Source organism: Callionymus lyra, chromosome 6, assembly GCF_982586985.1.
Source record: "Callionymus lyra chromosome 6, fCalLyr1.hap1.1, whole genome shotgun sequence".
NCBI classification, from domain to species: Eukaryota; Metazoa; Chordata; class Actinopteri; order Syngnathiformes; family Callionymidae; genus Callionymus; species Callionymus lyra.
This window is the reverse complement of record NC_141823.1, coordinates 18164466-18176313: the sequence shown is the minus strand read 5'-3', so window position 1 is coordinate 18176313 and position 11848 is coordinate 18164466.

Sequence of the window (11848 nt, the reverse complement as noted above, 5' to 3'; positions counted from 1 at the left end):
GTCAGCCCGTGCTTTTAATTCACTCTTTATGTCTGCTGCGAAAACACACCAACAACCCATCTTTAATTCAGAATTGATAGCACGGAGAAGGAAGAGCAGACAGACATGCTGGACTGTGGCGCGCAGTCAGAGAGCTACGTGTTATACATGTAATTGATGTCATAAATTATGGATATAGAAAGAATATATTTGCACTCAGTAGTGTAAAAGGTCTTCTTATAATGCACGTCCGTGGGGATGTTTTTATTTTTATCTACCTTTCACCACAGAGGAATGAATGCTGTCTTTGCTAAAAGGCTTTAAAACAAATAAATTGGTTTCCAGAAACTTTACTTTGCTCTCTGCGTCTTTGTGACCCGTGTTTACTTTGCTGTGTAAATTCATGAATACGAAAAGATTGATTGCACGAATGCAAGTGTTGTGGTGTTCAATGACTCGTTCAACTCGGAAGTACGTAAGTTGCACGTTTGTCGGATTTGATTTTCCACTGCTGCTGGTTCCAGTGGACTGAAATGTACTTAAGTAATTGATGTCCTCAATTAATAACATGGTGGATCAAACTATTATGATATTTTAAACATCTTTGTGTATGTGATAGAGAAGGAGCATCACAGTCTCAGTTTAGGAAGGAATAAATTAATTCATACTGAATTTTATCAACAAAGAAAGAGACTTGGTTATGATATTTCAAAGCAGGAATATCTGTAGCCCGATAAGAAAGATTAGATTTAGATTAGAAGACAACATCCTCGACATTACAAACAAAGGAAAACATCAAAAAGTGTTCCAACAACATAGGTTATTCAAAATAGGTGTATATGTTTTGAATTTCCAAATAAAATAAATCTATGATATAATGTAATAAATAATATGTAATGTTTACATTTACTCTGGGATATATTTTAGGGTTCTTTTTTTTATAATTCCCACACATCTTTCAGACATAGAGACATCATTCCATAAATCTCCCAATTCTGTTAAAATCGGTTGAAAAATACAATTTATTATTTGGATGCTTTTAATGCCCGAAGAATGTCACCAACAATAATACATTTTTTCATCAAGTTTGACAAGATGTTTGATGCTAAGAAAGTTGGCTCATTGATGCTATTTTAACAGTTTTAAATATTTAAATTAAATTAGAGACTTTATTCAACATACCTGGACTCTGGCTTGGGATAGAATATATAATATAATAATATAGACTTTCATTCTATCGTTGTCTCCATTGTGTTTCCGAGATGGTGATGTTAGTGTCCGTTAATGTGGCTTGACGTTGTATAAAAATTAAAGAATTCCAGCAAATCTTCGGGCCTATACGATCTGCATCTAGCACCACTTGAATCTTGGTGCTCGCAGGCAAAAACGTAATGTTCACATTGTGGATTCATTTTAATGTTTTGCTAAAGAATGTGTTTTAATTAAGGGTTTCATTCAAGATTTAGTTACAAAATATTAAAAATATTGTTCTTGCTTTTAAAGTAAAAACAACAAAGATTCCAAAGTGCCATGCAAAAAAAAAAAATCATTACACATTTTATTAGTAATAGAAATATACTTACTGATAGTATATACATTTGAAACATACCATATATATTTAGTTTGTTTAATTGTTGTGGCACAGACTTGACACAATAACATTTCTTCTGGCTCCATAATGTTTATTAAAGGCCTAATCTAAAGTAAAAATGTAAATACAATCTATTTTTTTAGGGTAATATTTTATTTTATAATGATACATTGAAGATATTATGGTGACATAAATGTGTTTTTTCCCTTTCCTACACAGTCTGTGAACATCAGAACACACTCACATGTAATAAGCTCAAGGTCACCTGAAAAAAAACAAGAGACCCATTCACTGCCTCGACATTTTCCTGAACCTGTGTCAGGAAGTGAAGGAGCCTCTGTGTGTGGGTGTGAAAGGGGACGAGGTGAGGATGAAGAGGTGGAGGAGGGGTTAAGGACGGACGCATGTGTGTTTTCTTTGTCGGCTGTGAAGGTCTCAGGTGGAAGAGGGTCAGATTGATGGTACGGTGAATTTGAATGTGTGTGCACGTGTGCGTGTGGGTGATGGATGAGGTGTGCTCATGTGGTCTCCAGGCGCACGAATCATGGTCAAACAGACACTCCATCAGTGGATATCGGACCAGAGGATTCCAGCAGTCCTCAGGAGGGAAGAGAAGCTCAATCCCCAGACCTTGTTAAGCGGCGTTAAACATTCCGCTCTTAATTTTCTGAGTCTTCACGAAGAGTGAGAAGAACGGCCGAGTGAATATCCTCTTCAGTTATTCCATCGCATCCACGTGTCACTATATATCATGGAGAGAACATATTGTTGTCTCCGGAGGGACTTCAGTAAAACACCATTTGGGTTTAGTGGAAGCGTTTTCAGATTCCCTGAGCCTTGCCTGTTAACAGGGAGATCCTGAGAGGTTTGCATGAAGGGACCCAACTGTGATTTAACATGACAGTGAGATGGATAAAATATAAGGCATATGGGAGGACTCGTGAGATATCGCCGGGCTGAGAGCTTTCTGATGTATTTTTCAAAACACTATTTTGTTCTCATTATTGACATTCCTCATGCTGGAACAATGCGGATGGAAATTAAAACAAGTCTAGAAAGAAAGCCTTTTTTTTTTGTTAGGCTTGTAAAGTTGAGTTATTCTGTCTATGAGAGAAGTGGATAACCTCATTATTTATGTTATACCTATTTTTTTATTAGGTATAAAATTAGACATATTTTATAGGTGTTGATTTATGTGTAGAGGAGCCAATGTTTTTTCTTTTGTCTAATATGTAGAGTCATCAAAGTTACACTGGTATAGTTAAAATGATTGTTTCAAAAATTAGGGTTGTATTTTGTATATCAGTCCAATTGAAAATGATGGTGGTGGATTGCAAATTAATATATTGTTTTAGGTTGACCAAAACAATAGAAAACAAAACCAAAAAATAAAATAATAATAACAAAAAACCACAATGAATCCATAAGGAATAATGCTTCTGATGAAGTCAAAGTTTTACTTAAAAAACAAAAGGTGTTAATGTCACCTTACTTCTTCTGGTAACATTTAGATTTCCAGCTTCTGCGAAGAAATATCAGAAATATGATTCAAAGGGAATTTAATTGAGGTTGTAAATCTGATTAAGTTTATGCAGTGATTTCCCTCCCTCTGCCCACCATCTATTAGGAAATATTCTCATTTAATTCAAAAAAGAAAATTAAAATGAACAAAAATGGAAACATTTCGTCACCATAGTTAATTATTAATGTTTTAGGGAATTCTTTTAATGTTAGTTTTCCTTTTTTATATGCTCGTTCTGTACATAGCAGCCCATGAGCCACAGCAGTGAAACCATGTTAGTGAACGAGCATTCATTCAAAGTTTAAATCCAAGAATTAACATTTAAGACACAGAAAATCATTCTATTATCTCTTCCTTTTAAGATCATTCATTCATTCAATCATTTGCTGTACCTCTAATTCCCTTATGGGGGGTCTTCGGGCGAGAGACGGGGGACACCCTGGACTGGACACCAAAGACATACAACTATACACACATACTCATTATGGACAAATTTGCCAATTTCCGAATCAACCTTGTTCTGTTTTTGGACTGGGGAGGAAACCAGAGTTCCCAGAGTAAACCCCTGCAACACGGAGGAACATACAAACTGCAAGTTGGCTCCCATTTGACATGGAAGGGAACTGGCAACGTTCTTGCTTTGAGGTGATCGTGTTAACAACTGCGCCACCGTGGAGTCTGACAATTCCACCTCTACAGTGGATAACAACACTCTGACACTTTCATTTGCAATAACGTAAAGTCACTTTTTTATTTAATTTAATTTAATTTATATTTTTATTTTGTTTATACTGTCGTTATATTCAGTTACTGTTTTGTTATTTAATGCTATCGTCCTCTTCTGTGTGCTTTTTGGTTTTTCTCTATTCCTTCTGTGCTACTGGAAAACAGAAATTTCCCTGAGAGTGTCATCTCAAAGGGATCAATAAAGTGCAGTCTAAGTCTAAGTCTAAGTCTAAGTCCACCCTTGTCAGATCATCATGCCCCAAGATTGTACTCAATCATATTTATTCTTTTTTTTTTTGCCCCGAAAAAATGATGGATGAATTGACAGACAAACAGTAGATTTCTTTATTTAGTTCTGATGCACTCGTCCAAAGCTCGGTCCTGAGGGCGACCCGCGAGATATTCATGAACACTTCCATTAACCGGAGTTACAAATGCAAATAGTGGATCTCTCACTTTCATGACGATGTTGATCTGAGAGAGCGTATGAGGATGAAAAGAGGTCACCAGCAGCATCGCAGGTGCCGAGCAGAGCATCAGCTGCTGCACAAACACGGCCAATCATCACCGGGTCATCTCCGTCTAATGAGGAGATCTCCATGATCCTGCATCCAGGACTGGCCACCCTGACCCTCATCCGCCGATACTCCGAGCCCCGAGCTCCAGCTGCTCCTCCAAATCCAGAGGCGGAATAATAAGAAGAACACACTGTCAGGAACAAAATATTAATGTTTGTTCCGGGTTGTACTATATTATAGTGCTGCTCCTTGGAAAAAAAGGTTGTTATAGGTGTGGCAGCTTTTTCTTTTAAACATTGTTGTAAGAAACTTTTTCGGATTTATCTCGGAGCTCGTCAAAAATACAAATACACAACGTTGTGGCTTAAATTGGATTAAGGTAATGCTGATAGCAACAAATAAACTCTCTATCAAAGAGTTTATTATCAGAACAGCAGGTTGGACGATGAATGCATGCACATCGCTCCAGGTTTTTCTTATGAACTGATATGTTTGTCCCATTAAACATATCCAAGGAATAAAAATGATTGACGGAGTACATTTTGAATGAGCCCTGGAAACCTTTTTTTTTTCATCCTCTCTGAATAAATCGAAGTATATCAATGAGAAGTGCAAATGAATATGATGTTTTTTTTATTTGTTTTCAGCAGACATTCAGTTGTCATATCTAACCTTGCTTCTGCGCTGCAACGAGTTGATGTCGAGCGATTTCAAAAGCAGGAAAACCTTGAAGTGTTTCAGTGTAGAGAACGTCATTAAACATACTGAGCATTCTTTTCAAAGTTGTTGTTTACGATCCATTCTCTTTTTAATAAAAAAAAAAGAAAAGAAAATGTAATTACCGCCTCAGGGTTTTAATTAGGAAAGTGGGAGTTAATTCACTCGACACAAAAGGTTTTGAATGCTTTTGAGGGTCAATCGTCTTTTTAATCAGAGAACTGAATTAAATTGTTGGTTACTGTATCTGTTTTGTAGACATAAATAAACATAACGGGTGTTTTTTTTAATTAATTAATCAAACTTTCTTTATGGGGCGAATTAAAAAAGTCATGCTTAATGTGTTGTTCGTGACAGAAAGAAAAACATAAGCTTGTCCTATAAAACATATTAACGATGTTCTTGTAGATGTTGTTTTTCACAGCTTCGCCCTGGAGTTGACGGATAAAAATAAGAGAATAAATAAATAATTGGTCACAGGTTGACAAATCAAATCATACAATTTAATATTAGGAAGTCCAAGAACAACATTAATAGAGTTCACAGAAAAGAGTGCAATATCTCCTGGAAGTAACCACACAAAAATAAAAACCAAGATGAAAGGGAAGCATGGCAGTTTTATAACTCAGAAATTTATTAAAAATACACAACACTATCTGTCAATGTAGTCAAACATTTTAGCTAAATGACCAAAACATTTTAATGCGAGGCACAAAGGTGGAACGGGGAATCAGGCATTTTTCCTTTTTCAATGTGTAGAAGTTTTTTAAAAAACCCAACAAGATGCATTTCATATTAAAAGGAATCCATAAATATTATACAAATATCATTTTTTGGTGTTCATTTTTTGTGAAAACTCAACTCTCCTGACTCACTCACATGTTCCGAATGATGAAGTCTTTCTCTCCAAGATGCAGTAAGTCCCACATTTTGAGCTTTTTACTTTATGAAGTTCTCCCCCTCCTGAAATCATGGCGAACGAGAGGTTACGAGAGCTGAGTCCATTATGACATAATAATGGCTTCACTTCCCCTTGAGCCCCCTCTAATCATGCCCTGCTTTGATTAATCAATGAGACCCTTGAAGGTGGAGACTTCCTGGTGACAAACCTCGATGCTTCACCAATCACAGCAGAGTGGGTGTGGTTATGCAAAAAATAAAAATAAATGTTTTTTTCAGTGGGTGGGGCTTAAGTACATTTTCTAATATAAATATTTTAATGAAAAGAGAGTTTTGTACAAACAGACACATACTGATGAGTACAATAGAGGTCCAGGATCTATTTAAGACACACTTAAATCAACACATTAGTTGTCCTTCAAACAACAGTCACATATTTTGATCCATCATTACTCTAATTAAATTTACATAGGGCTCAAGGGACACCATCATCTCATGCAGGCATCAAACCTGCCTCGACTATCATGCATATATTAAAAAATTACCCTTGTTCTTTCATTTTAGACTCTTCTATTGTTTTCTTCCTGGTAGCACAATAATAATCAGTAATAGGAAAACATGACAACACCTCATTGTATGGCTGTATTTTAATGAAAAGGGCACATGCTCAAAAAGTAAATACGCCAGTAAATTCAAGATAGAATGAACACTAGGTACAACCCACATACTTTCGTGTTTAGTTAGTATTTTCTTATCCACTGGTCTTGTACAGGGGTCCCCAACCTATTTTGGGCCGCGGACCGGTTAAATGATCTGCAAAAACACTACAATTAAGTGCATGAAAAAACATCTCACCATAACGCTGAATCAGCAAGAGCTCCGGACTGGTTAATCAACACGTTTGTGTTTCTTTGCATCTATGTATATTTGATTGTATGCTGACGATGGTGTTGTACATGTGTGTGTCTCCTCGCTTTAAGGTACTTTGTGCCAATGTGTGAGCATGGTTGTGTGTAAGCAATTTTTATATGGAATGAGGACAATGACAGAGAAGTTTTGTTTCTAAAAAGAGTTTATGTTTTAATCATTTTCACTAGTAAAGAGTCACACGCTAATGTTATTTCAGAGAAAATCTGTTTAATTCTTTTTTAAATTAAACACCTTTTAGGCAGCAATAATAAATAGAAGATCGCATTATACGTCTCACGGACTGGTACTAGTCACAGAACCGGGAGTTGGGGACCACAGGTCTAGTATACTAGGATGTTTTGTTTTTTGATGATATATTGAAATATATTTCATGATCTGCCTCCACACAGTTTCATTAACATATGTGTCTTATTTCACAAACAAACGCTTCACAGAATGTGGTACGAAAAAAAACATGTTATGGTGGAAGAAAAGATTTACTGTCACCTGCTGAATTCATTCAATTACTTTGTTTTGTACTGGCAGGAGCTGCTCATCTTAAAATCAAATTAGCAAAACAAATCAAGCATATGATGCGCAGGTTTGCTGATTGCTGCTGTTTTTCTCTTCTCTTCGCTTTTATTGGCACTTTTTCTTTCCTCTCTCTTCCTTCCCTTTTTTCCTCATGAAGTTGCAGCTTTCTCGCCACGAGGGTCCCCGTGGACCGGACCAGATGTTCCAGGCAACACACTTCCCCACTCTCTGCCTCATGGAATATTCATGGGCAACCAGGCACCACAGAGCAGCGCAGCACCACGCCGCACAGACCAGAGACCACTTATTTATTTATTTCATCAGCCTTCTGCTGGGCTGTCTAATGCACAACAACAGCCCAACATACAAAAGCATCTTCTCACCTTCCTGCTCCTCTCAGAGACGCTGCCCACATCTTTCTCCCTTCCAGTCTCTCTTTTCATTGGCACACATCCCACTGACACTACAAACATCTGTGTATATTTTTTACAGATCCTCGGCCATACCTCCCTTTTCTGGGCCACTCGCTCACTTTTATTGGGCAGATGAGACGAGCGTGAAAAGAGTGATGTATAAGTGATGTATTTCTCTGAAGCCCTAATGGCAGAGATTACAATGCCATTATTTACAACCTCGCCTAATGCAATGGGACACTTAAATTCTTTGTTTGTTGGTGATAATTGGGCCAAATGTTCGATCGTAATGTATCCTGTTGGGCTATTAGTGGCATGTTTTCCGTGATGGATTTGCTTGTTGTTTTGGCAAAGGTTTGGAGGTCATTACTTAAGCTGGTCGTACACAACTCATTTGAGTCCATCTTTGAACACAGAGGCACTGATGCTGCTCAAGAGTGCTCATTTAGTCTTATGTCATGTTTGTACGTCATATGTTTGTGTTATTGTTGTTACGATGGAGTACTTTTTAATTCTACTTATACAGTAGTCTATTGTAGCCTATGATACTAGTGTTATCTAAAGATTTAATTTAATTTTGGTTTTATTTTGTAATATCACTCCCTGTTCTCTTATATCCCATAATTGCAAATTGCTTGACCTCAAAAAAAACTGCACTTATTTCAACCACCTGAGTCCGGTCTTGTGTAACAGATCAATAGATTTCCTGCTCTGGTATTGTAGTCGTTTCTCTGGTTCCCTTCCATGGATTATTCTCGTTTGCCTTTTTGTCCATGAACCTACGGGCTTTAGTTTGTTCTTGTTTATTCAGAGTGTTTTAAACCCCGTGATTTCTTTTCTGTTCTTTTTCCTTCCTGTTTTATTCCCAGCTTTGGTGGATGCTTTGGTTTTTGGACTGTTAGAGATATAGTCTTTTCTTTGTGAAGTATTTGTGTGATTGTTCTTCTTGTTATTTATTCCACGAGTTGTCTGCTGGTTTCTTTTACCTACAGTTCTGCCTCAGATGGATCGTGACTCTATCTCCACCAATCAGCCGGCTCTGACCCACATTTCCTCTGAAAAGCAATGAGGTTTTTAAACAGGTCTTGGGTTTGTTTTATTATCTCACGCTGGAAAAAAAAGAAACAAACAAACATAAAGATCTTTAACTTTTCGTTGGACGCCAGTGACTCTACTGGAAGGAGCCACCAATTCAGAAACGATTCCATATTGTACAACACAATTGTAACAGAATCTACAACTTAAGTGTTGATAACCGTCCCAACACACTTGCAAAAGCACACTCACAGACATTAGCTCACAAACCACATAAAATATCAATGAAAACAAGTCGTCTGACAAAAAAAAAAGAAGAAATTCAGAAACTTAAAAATGCCAGATCATGGAATGAAAATGGTTATCAAGCTGATTATTAAAAGGATTGAAAGCTCTGTACAAAGCGTTTTGTTTTTTGTTTAGTTTTATTTAAAAAGGTCCCAGAATCACTGAGAAAAGTTTAATTTTCAGTCCAAAAAAAGATTGTGTGTTACATTATTTCATTAAAATACAAATCCCATGTTATGTTTAAAACACTGATGATAAAAGTTTCTGATTCTGATGTTTTCAAAAAACTGAAATAAAAATGTACGGATTGCAATTTCTTAATGGATCGTTTGTCATAATGGGTGACCTGCCTCAGATCTGTTTACAGAACTAAAAAAAACAACAACACATGACCCAACCCTCTAATGCACACTTGTCAAATCCATGACTTAGGTGCCAGCCTGCCAAGTGTATTTTATGTGGCCCGCCAGACAGTCCATGTAAATATGAGATAAGATCAGAGACTGATGATGGATGTCAACAACAAGAGTAAAAGATTATGATGAAGGACATGAATTTGTTTGGTGAAAAAGGATTAACAAAGATAATAAACAGATCCTCAAAGAATACAATTACAACGTCAAAATCAGACTTCTACTTCCTGTTAGATAAATATACATTTCGTCTGGCTCACGACTATTTCTTTCATCTAAGTATGTTGTACTTTTGTACTACTTTATTTGTATGAACAGATGTTTGCTGAAGAATATTACTATACTATATCACTAATATTGACGAGCAGACCATAAAGGTATCTTTATGTCGCTGTATTTACATAAGTTCGTGTGATGGACCTTCCACCGTCAGATGTTTGCATAGATCAACACTAGAAGGGCCACAAACAAACAAGGTCAGGATCACGGGGTCACAGGGGGATTAAAAATAATGGAGAGAAGAACCAGGTTCCTGGTTACACAAGGGGGCAAACAGCCAGCCGGTACCTCTGCTCCACTTGACTGCGGTCCAAAATGACAGCTGACGGCTGGCACACCAACATCATGGACGAGCAGATGTGGCGGCAGCTTTCCAAGTGAAGCAACACTTTCTACCTCATCTCTTCTGCTGTGTTTCCCCACATTTTCTCCCTCATCTCCTCCACTAAAGTCTTTTTAGGTTCGCTCTTTATCGCAAACACGGTCCATTGAGGGAAACTCAACAATTGTCTAAAAAAGGAAAACTCGCCCGATGCCAAGTACACGTTTAGTTGGAGACGCCGCTCTTCCCCCCAGTGTCTCCCAGCATGCACCTGTGGTAGAGAGGTTATTCAGACTCTCTTCCAGCTGAGACACAGCTGACGAATCTGGCCCACATCCTGCAGTGTTTCCACTTAAGCTAATCAAATCACTTCTACATCACTAGCTAATTTGTGGCTAATACAATCTTTCAATTATCCTCATCTTGAAACATTTTCAAGGTATATTGTTATCATGCGTCGTTTCTCTTAACATCTGCACTCCTGCCAGACGACGACACAGAAGGCCATGTGTTTATCAGCGGGCTGGAAGGTATAAACTTCAGCGCGGCGGTGACGGAACAGCGGCGCGCCTCTGTGGGACGAGTTTATCAGCGGCGTGGGTCAACTAGGCAAGTTAATAATGCCGTTATCTTGAAGGAGAGGAGAGAAGGGTGCATAGAGAAAAGTAAATAGAAGACAAAGAAGAGACGAAGAGGGAGGTGAAGGGGAGGGAAAAGCAATAGGGAATTAGCCCATAGTTCAAAAGGAGATAAATCCCGGGAGAGAAAGAGAGGGGTGTTTCTTCTGACTGCTTTATGCTAAAGCTGGTTCTGCTGTATTCAATATTCCCGTCACCCCGGCCTGAGAATACCTCAGCAACCTGACTGGACTGCAAATGCTACTCCATCGCCACATCCTTCCATCCTTCAACTCGGCTTCCTCACACACACACACACACACACACACACACACACACACACACACGGGCTTCATATCCTGTACTCATTTACAAAATTAAATCAAACGTAATTGTCAACTTTGATCGATAAGTATCGCCATATTTTCTTTATCACTGAAAACAAAGTAAAAAAAGGGATTCCTGTTGCAAAACAAAAGTAACGTTTATTTTTTTTCGTCTTCCTCTATTCTCGCACATCTAGACAAACCTCATAAGATATGCTTGTAGTGTTGAGAAGAAGGCATGCTCCGCAGAACAAATGGTGTTAATTTGCCGCGCCTCTCTGAAGCTGCACATTAGAGAGAAGCCTTCAGGGAAGGAGGGAGGGTGCAGGGGAGGGAGGGATGAGACGCAGGGCTGGGGGGAGACGGGGGAGAGGATTGAGGAGGAGGCAGCAGCTGTGCTGGAATTAATGTCTGCATGCCAAATTAGAAACACCATGCATCTCCGTCAGAAAAAAAAAAAAAAAAGGGAGGAGACGGAGGTGAAAAGCAGACATGGAAACAGATGCAGACATAGAGGATGGATAGACAGAAACATAGATGGAGAGGTGACCGGATGGATATTTGAATGGACGGACAGACAGGGAAGGATGGTTGGGTTGACGTGCGGATGCAACTTTGAAATGATACGATGATGAGATGGCGTGCATACAGATGGTCTGGAGTGCAGGTGTTTGCTGATGTTGGAGGAACTGCCACCAGCCCCAGCGGTGCCCCCCTGGGACGGAGCATGCACGGCATTATCAGGCATGGGGATCAATA